At 32.7% G+C, this 12,597-nt stretch overlaps 1 protein-coding gene and 1 long non-coding RNA gene across 2 annotated transcripts in view; one reads left to right on the top strand and one right to left on the bottom strand.

The window, feature by feature from the left end:
• LOC129317539 (uncharacterized) overlaps nucleotides 1-12,597 on the top strand; it is a 100,289-nt gene that overhangs the window by 81,579 nt on the left and 6,113 nt on the right.
• LOC129317819 (uncharacterized) lies at nucleotides 8,697-9,094 on the bottom strand. The gene is made up of 3 exons (XR_008595060.1): nucleotides 9,012-9,094; nucleotides 8,831-8,921; nucleotides 8,697-8,734 (listed from the first exon to the last, which is right to left on the bottom strand). It is a non-coding gene; the product is annotated as an uncharacterized LOC129317819 (long non-coding RNA).

The following is a 12,597-nucleotide window of genomic DNA, read 5'->3' as shown; positions in this document are numbered from 1 at the left end:
AAAACTCTCATTGTTGCTCTGAATTTCCATTCTACCCTTTTAATCAACACAAAATATTAACTCAACATCCCAACCATGATCAATTATCTAATTACTATTTTATCCTTAATTATCAACTAGTTTTCCTATATTGAATTCATGATGTTACAAAAAGTAATGACCTAACAGTTAGATCTAGAAGAATAATCTATATAGTTGCTTACAGTGGACGATAGTCGATGCAGAGGAAGGGAGTGATGGGGGATGGATTAATGAAAGAGGAGTGGACAAGAAAAAGAAGAGGAATGTGGCTGTGGCAAATGAAAAAGGAGTTGAGGAGGAGGAGAGTGGAATAGTGAAGGTAAAAGTGGGACCCACACAAATTTATTATTTTTATTTTATTTTCTAGAGAAAATGATGTGGATACCTGCTAAAGGCAACTAATTGTTAACGTCTTTCTTTTGTGGAACAATATTGCATGATTTTGAAAAATATTAGGATGATATTGTGCTTTTAAATACTTAAAAATATTAATTGAGTTTTTTTAAAAATGATTAGGACTAATTTATACTTTAATCCTTGTTAGTCTAATTTAGTGAGGGCATAATCAAATCTAGAATCAAATCAATAAATATATAGATTTTATTATAAATTAAAAATAAAATAAATATAAGATATTTAACTTGAGAACAAAACATATAATGGAAAAAATCTTGGAAAAGAGAAGAGAATTAGAAAAATAAATGGGAGAATGACATTCAAGGACTTAGTTAAAAATATTTTAATAACAATCTATTTTGTATTGATTATTGTCCATAGACAACTCGCCAAGTCCTTAGATATGATTCTCCTAAAATAAAAATAAAAAAATACTTTAAAATACTAATCAATGTACTTTTTTGATATGCTCAACCTTACAATTGGTTTTTTTCCTTCTCTTCATTTCTGTTTTCTTTATTTTTTTTTCTCTGCTTGGAATTTCAATACTTGGATCAAATCAACACCACCACATATTCTAAACTCTTTATTAAGATATGCAACATTTATTATTGAAATCTTTTTATGGTATTTCACAATGCATGATGCATATATCTAGGCTTCTTTTATGGGATTATCCATGTACACGACTATGGTTGTTTATATCCAATAATTTCTTCCAAGTCCTTCTCTTTGAAGTCATCTTCTACATTCACCAATTCTTTTCATATAATCTCAATGCTCTGTTTTATGCTAGCTAGCTTTTTCTTAATCTTTTTCATTTCTGTTTCCAGAACCTTCAAGTCTTGCTTTAACTTGTTCACTTTCTCTACCTTCTCAGCATATCCTCTCATATTTAAAGCAGATTTAACAATAGGCTCTAGCCACCTCAAGTCTAATCTACTCATCTCAAGTTCCTCCCATAAATATTGAAGCCGCTCAAATGCCTCCTTGTTCATATCTCTCCACTTCTTGTTCTTGAGAAATTGTAGAACTTGACCTAATGCATTAAATGCCCACTCTGCAAATCTATGACTTTTGTTCCTCTTATAGTCTTGTAATGAAGGATGCCATGAACATACTTGCTTTAGTAGTGGAATAAACAATTTCTCTATTTTTCCCACATCCTTGAAATCAACCATATCATCATCATCCTTTGAGAGCATATCTTTAGGTAGGGGTGTTCAGTCTGGACCCGTCCCAACTGGCCCGGTATTATCTCGATCATATCGAGACGGGTCTTGTCCCGGCCCAAAAATAATCGGGACGGGACTTTATGGGACGGGACAGGAAAGGGGTTCAGGACGAGACGGGACACGGGATTACCATTGGGACGTCCCGTCCCGTCCCAAATATTATATATATTATTTTTTATTTTAAATATATTAATTATATTAATATAATTTATACTTATATTAATTATATCAATTATAATTTTAATACTTTCAATTCTTATTTAAAACTAAAGTTTTTTTATATTGATAATTTTAATGGCATGGAGTAAACATGGCGATATCTTTCTTTATAATATATTAATTATATTAATATAATTTATTGTTATATCTATCTCTTTAATAACTTTTATTTATAACATATTTCTTGCTTATTTTTAGAAGAGTAATTAGCTTAGTACATCTTCATTAAAGTAGAAGAACAATGATTTGATGTTGTGTTTGACTTGCCTGTTGTTGCTAATCTTATAGCATAAAGATCACTTATATTTGTTATTATAATATGTAGTTGTGATTAATATAATTCAATAACTAATTTTAAATTATTATTATTTATGTGCTTGTGTTGTTTTGATTTTAAACTTAACAAATTATATGATTTAAAATTTTAATGAACGTTATTGCCCAGATCCTTTTTCGACATTATTCCATTTATCGGGACGACGGGACGTCTCAATCTTGTCCCGATCCCGTCCTGACTCTTAATGGGATGGGACGACTTTCGGGACGGGACGGGACACAGGACCAAAATTCAGTCCCGATCTTTTTTTCGGGACGGGACATGGGACGGGGGTGTCCCGGTCTCGTCCCGTCCTATGAACACCCCTATCTTTAGGTTCTTCAGATAAGGAAGGATATGTTGGGTGACTTGTAAGCTCAATACCTTCAAATGTCACCAAAAAAATTTCAACTTCAATAATACATTTGTCGTTGGAAATATACCCGCTAGATGGGTCTTGAAGTTCACTTAGGGGCATGAAAATATTGTAACCCCAAGTTGAAGTATTTGCACAAAACTTATCTAGTTCATCTTCATCTGCATTATTCAACCAGATCACACCCAAATATGATTTAAAAATTTGCAACATGTAAAGAAAAGGGACCTTAAAAGTGAATTTTTTTTACAAGAATTAATAATAATGAACATGCAAGAAATGATAATTGATACATCCTTTTGTTATAAATTTTTGCTTGGCAATATGATTGACAAGGGTTAAGCTGAAGGCTACATGTATACTCCAACCTTGAGGCAAACTCAAAGCATCGACTCCTTCCAAATATATAGCCAATGATTTTTAGTTTGATCTTCCTCTGTATATATAAAGTCTCCTGCCACGAATATCATTACATATTTGACATATGCAACTTTATCGATTTCGATTAACCTTTAATGCCACAAGCTTAACTAGCAACACATTAAGTGATTAAAAGAGATTATGCAGTCGAGTGAATTTACCAAGCATAGTTGCTAATAGTAAATACTTTAGAATGGTGTGGGGTATTAGTCTTCAATAAACTAAATTTGTTGATAGTCCATGCTATTTTCTTGCATGCTATGTCTTTTGACTCCCGATTCTTCATCGTATCATTAACTTATGATCAATGCCTGCATATAATAAAAACTAAAAGCCCCTCAATTGACTTATAGAATACCAAAAAATGGTTTCATACTTCATTATCACAAACTAGGAATTAATTCACACAAGCCAGATAGTGAATGGGATTTAAAAATAACAAAAGAAAAATGCATTGAAAGTTAGAGGAAGAAGAAATGTTTTGATAGTAGAATATAATGTGTACACCATAGTGCATGTATCAACATGACATAGCACACAGCACAGAGCCAACACTAATGCCTTTGTGCCACATGCCACAGTGCATGGCCATATTTTGCCTAAATAATGTTGTTTAAAGTCAATTTCTTTTGAGGATTTCATGCACGTGTTTTGAGTGTTTCTATTGTGTATTGTTTTTGCAACTTGAGTATTTTAAAAATGATTTTTCAAGTGCTTTGAATTGGGATCCTATCCTTTTAAAAAGATTTTAAATTGTTTGTTAGATTGCATGGAAGATTGAATAGTAATGTTGAAAAGGGCATTACACCTAGCATGTTGAGAAGTGTTCCAATAATACTATCACACACGTTTTTTCCATATGCATAACATTAATACAATACCTTACTCTACGATGGCATCAATATGAAAGATCAAAGAAGGTAAACCTTTTTTTCATATATTTTTGGCACTTGTATTCTTTTGAGTCTTACCAAGGATAACATTAATATCTTTCACTCATTCACAAAGTTGCTCCCTGATTAAAGCATTCGAAGTATGAAGGTGCTCTTAGTGGTCATGAAAAAATTTCTTTAATTTAAGATAAGGGTAATCTCGTCTAAGAAATCTCTGATGTCTAAGGCAGACCATCTTCCTTCCATGTTGAAGTTGATGATAACATATGCTTTCTTTACAAATTAGACATGCTTTGTAACCCTTGACACTATACCTAGATAAATTCCCATACACAAGAAAGTTGTTTATAGTGTAAAAGATCATAGCATGTAATTTAAAATTTTCTTTTTGATTTACATCAAACACATCCACACCTACCTTTCACAGGTCTTTCAAGTCTTTAATCAAAGGTCTTAAGTAAATATCAATATCATTTTCAGGTTGTTTTGGTCCTAAAATCAACATGGATAGTATTACATACTTCATTTCATGTATAGCTGAGGTGATAAGTTATATATTACTAAAAGAACAGGCTATGATCTATGTATACTGCTAAAGCTACTGTAAGGATTTATTCCATTAGTAGAAAGTCCAAGCCTCAGGTTCCTTGGTTCATTGCTAAATTCAGGAAACAATTAATCAATTTTCATCCACTGAGGAGAATTGGCTGGATGTTAAAGTTTTCCATCGAATATCCTTTCATTTGCATGCTACCTCAAGTTCTTCGCATCATTTGTATTAGTAAACAAGTGCTTAAACTTTGGTATAATCAAAAGATGCCACAAAACCTTTACAGGAGCTCCCTTCTTTTTGTACCATGGTGCCTTACATTTTGGACACTTCTCTTTCCCTTCAAGCTCTTCTCTATACAGGACACAATCATTAGGGCATGCTTGTATCTTTCCTTTTGGAAACATTATTTAGAGTAACTCTAGCAATCATGTAAAATTCTGGTCACTCCACCCAGCTCTTGCCTTCAATATAACAAATTTTAACACCCCAGACAACTTACTGAAATCAGTACACCCTAGGTATAAAGGCTTCTTTGCATCAGTGTACAAGTTACCATACACATGCGCTTGTTCAAAAGCCTCTTCCCTAATATTACGAATCATATCCTCTAACCAATCTTTATCCATATTTACTTTATCATCAAGATTATGATCAACTTCCACATATTGAGATGTATCACTATGATTTTCTAATCATTTATCATGCTAGATCCATACCATATAATTCTTGCAAATCCCATTACAAATCAAGTGTTCTCTTATTTTGACAACACTTAGTCTCCTCTTATTCAAGCAATTTACACAAGAACAATAGAACCTCCCACCATTTGTCAACATTATTTTTCTTAGCAAATTTCAAAAACTCCTTGAAACTACCTAAAAGAGAATAAAACTAATGTGCATGATAGTCTTCAAACTATTTCAAAAATGAAAATTCCTAACTAATATAAGATTTTAAGTAATTTAGGAAAAATAATAAATTTTAAAAAATTTCAACATAGTCTCCCCTAAAAATTAGAGCTCCCAAAAATTTTAAAAAAATTTACAAGAGAAAATTCATAATTTTACACTAAATAAATAATCACATGTAACAACCTAAGGCCTTATGAAGCTACTAACAATACTCCTAGCAACAATTAATATCAATAAAATTTTGGCATATTATCCCTAAACATTTAGACATCCAAAAACAACAACAACAACAACAACAACAATTTTACACAAAAAAATAATAAAAGTAATTAAACAATAATTAAAAATAAAACTAAAATTAAATAATAATTAATATATATAAATTAAAAATTTAAAAAAGAAAAGTAGAAAGGGAGAATTACTTGGATGAAGGGAAGAAGGAGGAGGAGCCAAAAGAAAGGTCGAGTCATCGAGTGAAGGGGGGAGGGGGAGGCCAAGCGACAAGGAGGAAAGGAGGTGGGGGAGGCAAGGAGGAGTGAGGTCGGGGGAAGGTGGCCGATGGAAGGAGAGGGGGCAAGAGGGTCGACGGAGGGAAGTAGCGAGCCAAGACGGGGGAGTTGAGGGGGGGCTGACGAAGGGAGTGGGGGGAGGGGGCCAAGGAGATGAAGACAAAGAAGGAAAAAGATTAGGGGTACTGAAGAGTAGAGAGGACAAAGAAGTAAGGAGGCAGAAGGTGATTTTTTTTAAAAATTTTGAAACACTTTTAATTGTGGGTGCCACATCACCCACTATTGTTGAAAGTGGGCTTTCAACAATAGGTGACATGGTAGCCGCTGTTAAAAGTGTCAAATTTTACTTTTTTTTATTTCTCAACTTTCAACAGCGGGTGCCACTTCACCTATTATTGAAAGTGTTAAATTTTTTATTTTTTATTTCTCAACTTTCAACAGTGGTTGAAAGTCAAAAAATTTATTTTATTTTTAATTTTATAAAACTTTTTAACATTGGGTTAAATTGCACTTGATGTTAAAAGTTTTTTCTATAGTGGTTTATTTTTAAATTGATGTGGAAAGTTCTACAGTGGAAAAAAATTATTACAAAAAAGCCACCCCCTCTACTTTCAACAATGGGTGCCTTTTAACCGATATTAAAAGTGCCTTATAAAATACAAATTCTGCACTAGTGGAGAAGAGCAGTGGAGTTGGATTAAGATTTTGATAGTTGTATCATGAGTTATGGAGGAGAGAAGGTGAGAGGAAATGGAAGAGGGGGCGTGATTTTGGTAGTGAGAATAAGAGTGAATGATGAAAATAAAATTAGGATAGTTTGATTCAAGTCTAGGGCAAATAGACCCAATATAAGTGTTTAGGGTTTTGGTAAAAAATGAGCTAAAGTAAATTTAATCTTTACTATGGTAAATGGAGTGAGTGGATGAAAATTCAGAGTGACAATGATATGAAAATTTGAATTAAAAAGAGCTAAAGATAATGGAAATTAAGATAGAGAATGAGTGGAATTAAAGTGTGGTACAATGTATGTAAGATCACATAAGGCTCATACTTTCACCTTAAAACTCAAATGTTTTGCCTCTTGACTCATCTAATATTCTAATCCAATAGTCCTCATGTGCCAAATCCAAGGGTACAATCCTACACAAATAAATGTGGCACATAGGATTAAAGTTCAAAGCATATATATGGATAATGTTTACATTTTCCAATTAAAATTAATTTCCAAATATATGGCACAATGCAAATTAAATAATAAAAATTAATTATGACATCACAAGAGGGTGAAGGAGCATGCCAAATAGTGTAAAAACTGTAAGCCCACACATGAACAAAAATAACCTAGTTCAAGTGTAAGAAAATAAGTCAACACGAAATTCTGACTTTTCAAAATTGTCAACTTATGAAATTAATTACTCTCAATTTAGAATGAATTTGAGAAATTTAATTCTAATTGGACCATTATTTTTCTGTACTAAAAATGCATCTTGAAAAATTTTCTCAAACATTTTCTCAAAAGTTCAATTTTATGACCAAAATGCCCCTAATGCACAAAATCCTACACTTAGGTGATTTTTTCATAATCAATGCAATAAGTGTGTAATTTGGGCAAATATAACATGATTTTTGGTCAATAATAATAAGAAAAAGTGTGTAATAAATGGGACTTATCAATTCCCCTACACTTACCTTTTGCACTCTAGGTAAAATTAAAACAAAAAATAAACTCTCTCAAAATCCCAGAACAATGACAAAGTAAAACAAAACAACTTGTCAAGGGTAATCAAGTTAAAAGTCAAGAAAATTTTTCACATAAACACAAGAGATGTTGCCGCCCTAGTTAGAATACCTTATCAACCACAAGCAAATCATTAAAAAGATGCAATTTCATGGAGAGTGCCTCACAAGGATAGTGTATGCATTCAAGCACTCATGTATTACTACCACAGAAAATACCCATATTTGACGCTTATTTTTGTAAGGGTGTGACATATATTAAAGAAATAATACTTGACAGTTAAAAACTATCAAGTATTAATCTTATACTTGACGGTTATTTGAAAAAAAAAATCGTCAAGTATATGAACTAAATATGCACTATCCAAAATAAATACTTGACGCTTGTTTCAAAACAAGCATCAAGTATTTATGGCCAAAACTTGCTAGTTGGTCTGTCCATAAATACTTAACGCTTGTTTCCTTATAACCGTCAAGTATTTTGAAATACTTGACGCTTGTTTTGAAATAAGCGTCAACTATATTGATACTTGACGGTTATTTTGAAATAACCGTCAAGTATTTATGGCATAATTTTTTAACATATAGTGGCTGCTTTTAAAGCAGCCCCTATATAAAGATATAGATAAAGATAAAAAATAGCCAGTCAGCAACAAAAATAATGCAATATAATAAATATTTGTAATAGTATTTCCTATCTAATTAACATAAAAATTCCTATACATTTAACCTTAAAATCTAAAAATTATATGCTCAACTTATTTACAAACTAATGTTCCAAAACTAAGTGGCCTATCCCATAAAAATTGGCCCAAAAAATGTGTATATAAATGTAACTAACTATTGTACTAGCCTAACTACAGTTGCTACCCATATATTGAAAACACATTGGGCCACCTCTTCTACATGTGTAGCTGCATAATGAATGTAATAGACGTCCTCGAAGTACTGTAAGCAAATAGTCACAATAATTTCAAGTTAATAGGTAGCTAATTAAAATTGTTTAAAATTTATAATTGAAATGTAATTAAATTTTATATATATACCTAAGGTATATATACCTTGTCAGATAATGCGGTAGGGGCATGAGTGATAATGTCCTTCATGAACTTCATCAAGCAATAACCACAATCATTGCTTTGATCTGGCTGGAATGGACACAGTAAAAAAAACACATATCAATAAAATTATAAAATATAATGAGATAGTTTCTTGATTAAAAACTTGACCAATTGAATGAATACCTTAACAATGACCCATTTCTCTAAAGATTCAAATGCCCTCATCTTAGGAGACACAGTCATGTCGTTCGCAGTGCAATACAACACCACAGCTCTAAGAAGGAATTATGGAATGAATGTGAGAAATATATATGAATGAAAACTAAAAATAAAAAGAAATAACAAGTAAAAAAATCCAACTTACTCATTAAAAAGTACCACTATATCTTCCCTGTTGCTTGGATCTCCATTAAGGGGATCGAGATACCATATTTTTGGAGTAATGAGATTAACCACAATAAGCATCCAGTGTCCCCTAACAAGAAACAGCACATGTTACCAAACAAATAAATTTAAAAAAATATTTACTCGTAACAAATATTAACAACTCACCCTTGGCAGTAAGGAGCAAGAAATAAAGTATCCTTCGCTGCTCCCCTTTCTCAAAAGTGATCCAAAATCATTCTTGCTTGATTTTCAAGGGCTTCCTTTGTAATATTATTGTGGGGAGAGACATCATGAGGATTAACCAGCTTGATCTTCGACTCGAGGCCACCAAGAACCACGAATGAGGTATAAAAGTGACTTGGGTGGAAAAATATATAAGTTAATATGCTTGCATACTCACACACATAAATAATTCAAGAAATTAACTAATAAATGTTGAAGAATTACCTCATGTAGAAAGTCATCAAACTACTTCTCGCCATATCGTGCTTGAGGATTTCATTCAAAATTTCATTCCGAACGACTTCAAATGATGCTCTACCAAATAGTCCATCATCAAAATTAATGATATCCCCAATCGGCACTTGACGAACTATCCTCGTAGCTGAAGCATAGGTCTCAAGAGAGTCACGAAATTTGTTTTCTACAATAGGCATAGGCATTGCATGTTGCGAAATCGTGGCTGACTCTTTAGTATGGCCCGACACCTTGCCCTTCAATTTGCTTTTTCCCCTTGGCTATACAATGAAAAAGTTAGACACACACACACACACACACACACACACACACACACACACATATATATATTAAAGATTCTAAATAATTATATAAATCATATATACCTTTGGGAGAATGACAATTAAGGACTTGCTAAGAACATTAATTCCAATTACGGACCGTGAAATTTTGAAATCAGAGTTAAGGACCATGGTCCTTAATTGTGATAAAAAAATGTAATTTGTGAGGTGGGATTTACTAACGTGACTTGGGAATTCACTAATCCAACTTGAGAAAATTACTACCATATATTGTGAAAACATGAAACCCCACTTAAAAATGGAATGTTTAATAAAAAGCGCTACTTGGAAATTCACTAACTAGACTTGAAAAAATTTCTAACGTATATGATGAAAAAATAAAACCCCACTTGAAAATCATTAATAAAAAGTGACTTATCCAAATTGGTGTTTTTTATTAAACAATCGATTCCCAAGTGAAGTTTCATGTTTTCACAATATACGTTAGAAATTTTTTCAAGTTTAGTTAGTGAATTCTCAAGTCGTGTTTTTTATCACCACTCACATTTTCCACACATACATAAGTTGAATTTTCAGATGAGAGCCTCATAATTCAGATCCCACTCTCTCACTTCAGCCATATTTCTCTCTCTTCTTCTTCATTCATTTTCGTCCAGCACTGTTCATCCGTTTTTCAGATTTCATTTCTTTATCTTCCATCATCAACACTTGGTCCAGATCATCATTCCTTCTCTATTCAGATTGTTGTCCACTTTCTTCTCCATTCCAGCTTGCATTTTCGTCCATCTCTTGTCCAGATTTCCAGATTGCAACTTCTTCATCTTCATTCATCCATGGAAGCTTCTCAAGCTCAAGGTCTGATTCAAGCAAAGAGGAAGAGCATGAGAGGCTGATCATTTAGAGCTCCAAGAAAGATGACTTGACATTATGAGATTTCTAGATTTGTAATTGTTGTTCATTTTCTTGATTTCATGTTCTTGTCTTGATTCTTTGAGGATTTTGAATTTTGAACCTGTTTTGGTTGAAGACTTTGTGATTCTAATTCAGATTTGATGAGAATATGAATGTTGAATTTAGATTTTCATGCTATTTTCAGTTCTGGAATTTATGATTTACCTTGATGTTCTAGGGTTATTTCATAAGTTCTTGCTGATTCTTGTTCAAGTTCTTGTGTAGACTTGAGTTAGATCCATATTGGTTATATGAATTTGACTTAAGCTGTTTTTCTTCCACTAGTTTTGGTCTGAAACTTGTGTAGAACAAGGCTGAATATAGTGTTGATTTCTAAGTTCACTTGACCTAGATTCATTAGTGTCCATTGAGTCTAATGGTGCACCACACTTAGAGGTTTCTAAGTGTCTCATTTTAGGTTAATCAAGAAGGTTTATGATGTTATAATTCTGGAAATCAATGATTAATGTTAGGAAATTTGACTTGGGCTCACCATAATCATCATTCATTTCATTCCAACTAAAACAGAATTTTACAAACATTTATTGTTGCATTATAGAATTAGTTTAGTCACTTGAAAATTCAGATTAATTTGTAAGTATTTGAACAATGATTTGTATGCTTTGCTCTCTAGGGAAATGACCTAGAATACTCACTTCTACATTCTAGTAAAATTTGATAACCTAAGGCGACTAAAGGGTTCATCAATTGGCGCCGTTGCCGGGGAGCAACTAGCCATACTAATTGTGGTTTCAATTGTTGTTTTAATTTGCTTTGCATTTTGGCTTAATTCTGGAATTTGTATTGTGGTGGCTGACTTGTGCTTTCTAAGCATTTGATCACTTGTTTGGTTTGTTTGCTACTGGATATAGTCACCATGTTATTGATTCTGGACGTGCAAGCCAAATCTGTCAAGGTTAACTCAAGTGCCAGCAAGCTCTGAGAATTTGCTCTGCCCAGAAATTTTGCACGAAATTTGGACAGGTATAATTTTCGCTAGACATATCATTTTGAGCTGATTCTTGTTTCATTGTGTTCCTGGTTATCTTAGAAACATTTTTTCTGTTGAACATAATTGCTAATTCGGCCATTAAGTTGGTTGAATTTTTGCTTGACTAAAACAGGGTTCACTGGAAATTCCAGTGCTGCAGACCCTAATTCGAAAAAATACTGGGAAGAATTGACTGCGAATTTTTCCTTGAAAATTGTACTGTATAACCTTCTATGTGTTGAAAGTTTCAGGTAAAAATTTCAGCTCAATTTGATTCGGGACCAGAGAGGTGTGCACTGAACAAGCACATAGGGTCCACTGCTGACTCCCAGTGACACTCCAGGCAGACAGGGCTAATTTTGGATGAGCATATCTCTTTCCCTATTTGGAAATTTTGTTTATAAAAATTCCTGCATTTAATTTAGTGTTTTAGCTTTAAATTTTTAGTTTTTATTTTTTCCTAATTTTGTCTTTTTCACATTCGAATTTTTTTTAACAAAAATACTGCCTCAGTGTGTTTCAATTCTGCCAGTTTTCAGAATTTTTGCCTACTTTCGAATTTTTGATTTTTCTTTGGTCCAGTGCTATTTCTGTGGTGTTCTGAGCTTTATATGTCTTGTAGGACTTGCAAAGAACTTGGTGAAAATTATATTGAATTTAGAGATCAATACTTAGAGTTCTTAGCATCTTCTTCTCTTCCAAACACCATAGTTGATAATTCTGTGATTTTGGACAGTATGGCTGATAGATTGCATGGTAATGAACATGAAATACCTACTAGGAGGAGTATTAGAGAGATGGTAGCACCCACTGATACATTTAGACCTAGTGGTTTGTTTTTGAATTTACAAGAACAAAATGAG

Source organism: Prosopis cineraria, unplaced genomic scaffold (genome assembly GCF_029017545.1).
Source record: "Prosopis cineraria cultivar Desert tree isolate PC_DT_omini unplaced genomic scaffold, ASM2901754v1 PC8, whole genome shotgun sequence".
NCBI classification, from domain to species: domain Eukaryota; kingdom Viridiplantae; phylum Streptophyta; class Magnoliopsida; order Fabales; family Fabaceae; genus Prosopis; species Prosopis cineraria.
Note: the sequence above shows the minus strand (reverse complement) of the source record. Positions and strands in the feature narration are given on the sequence as shown.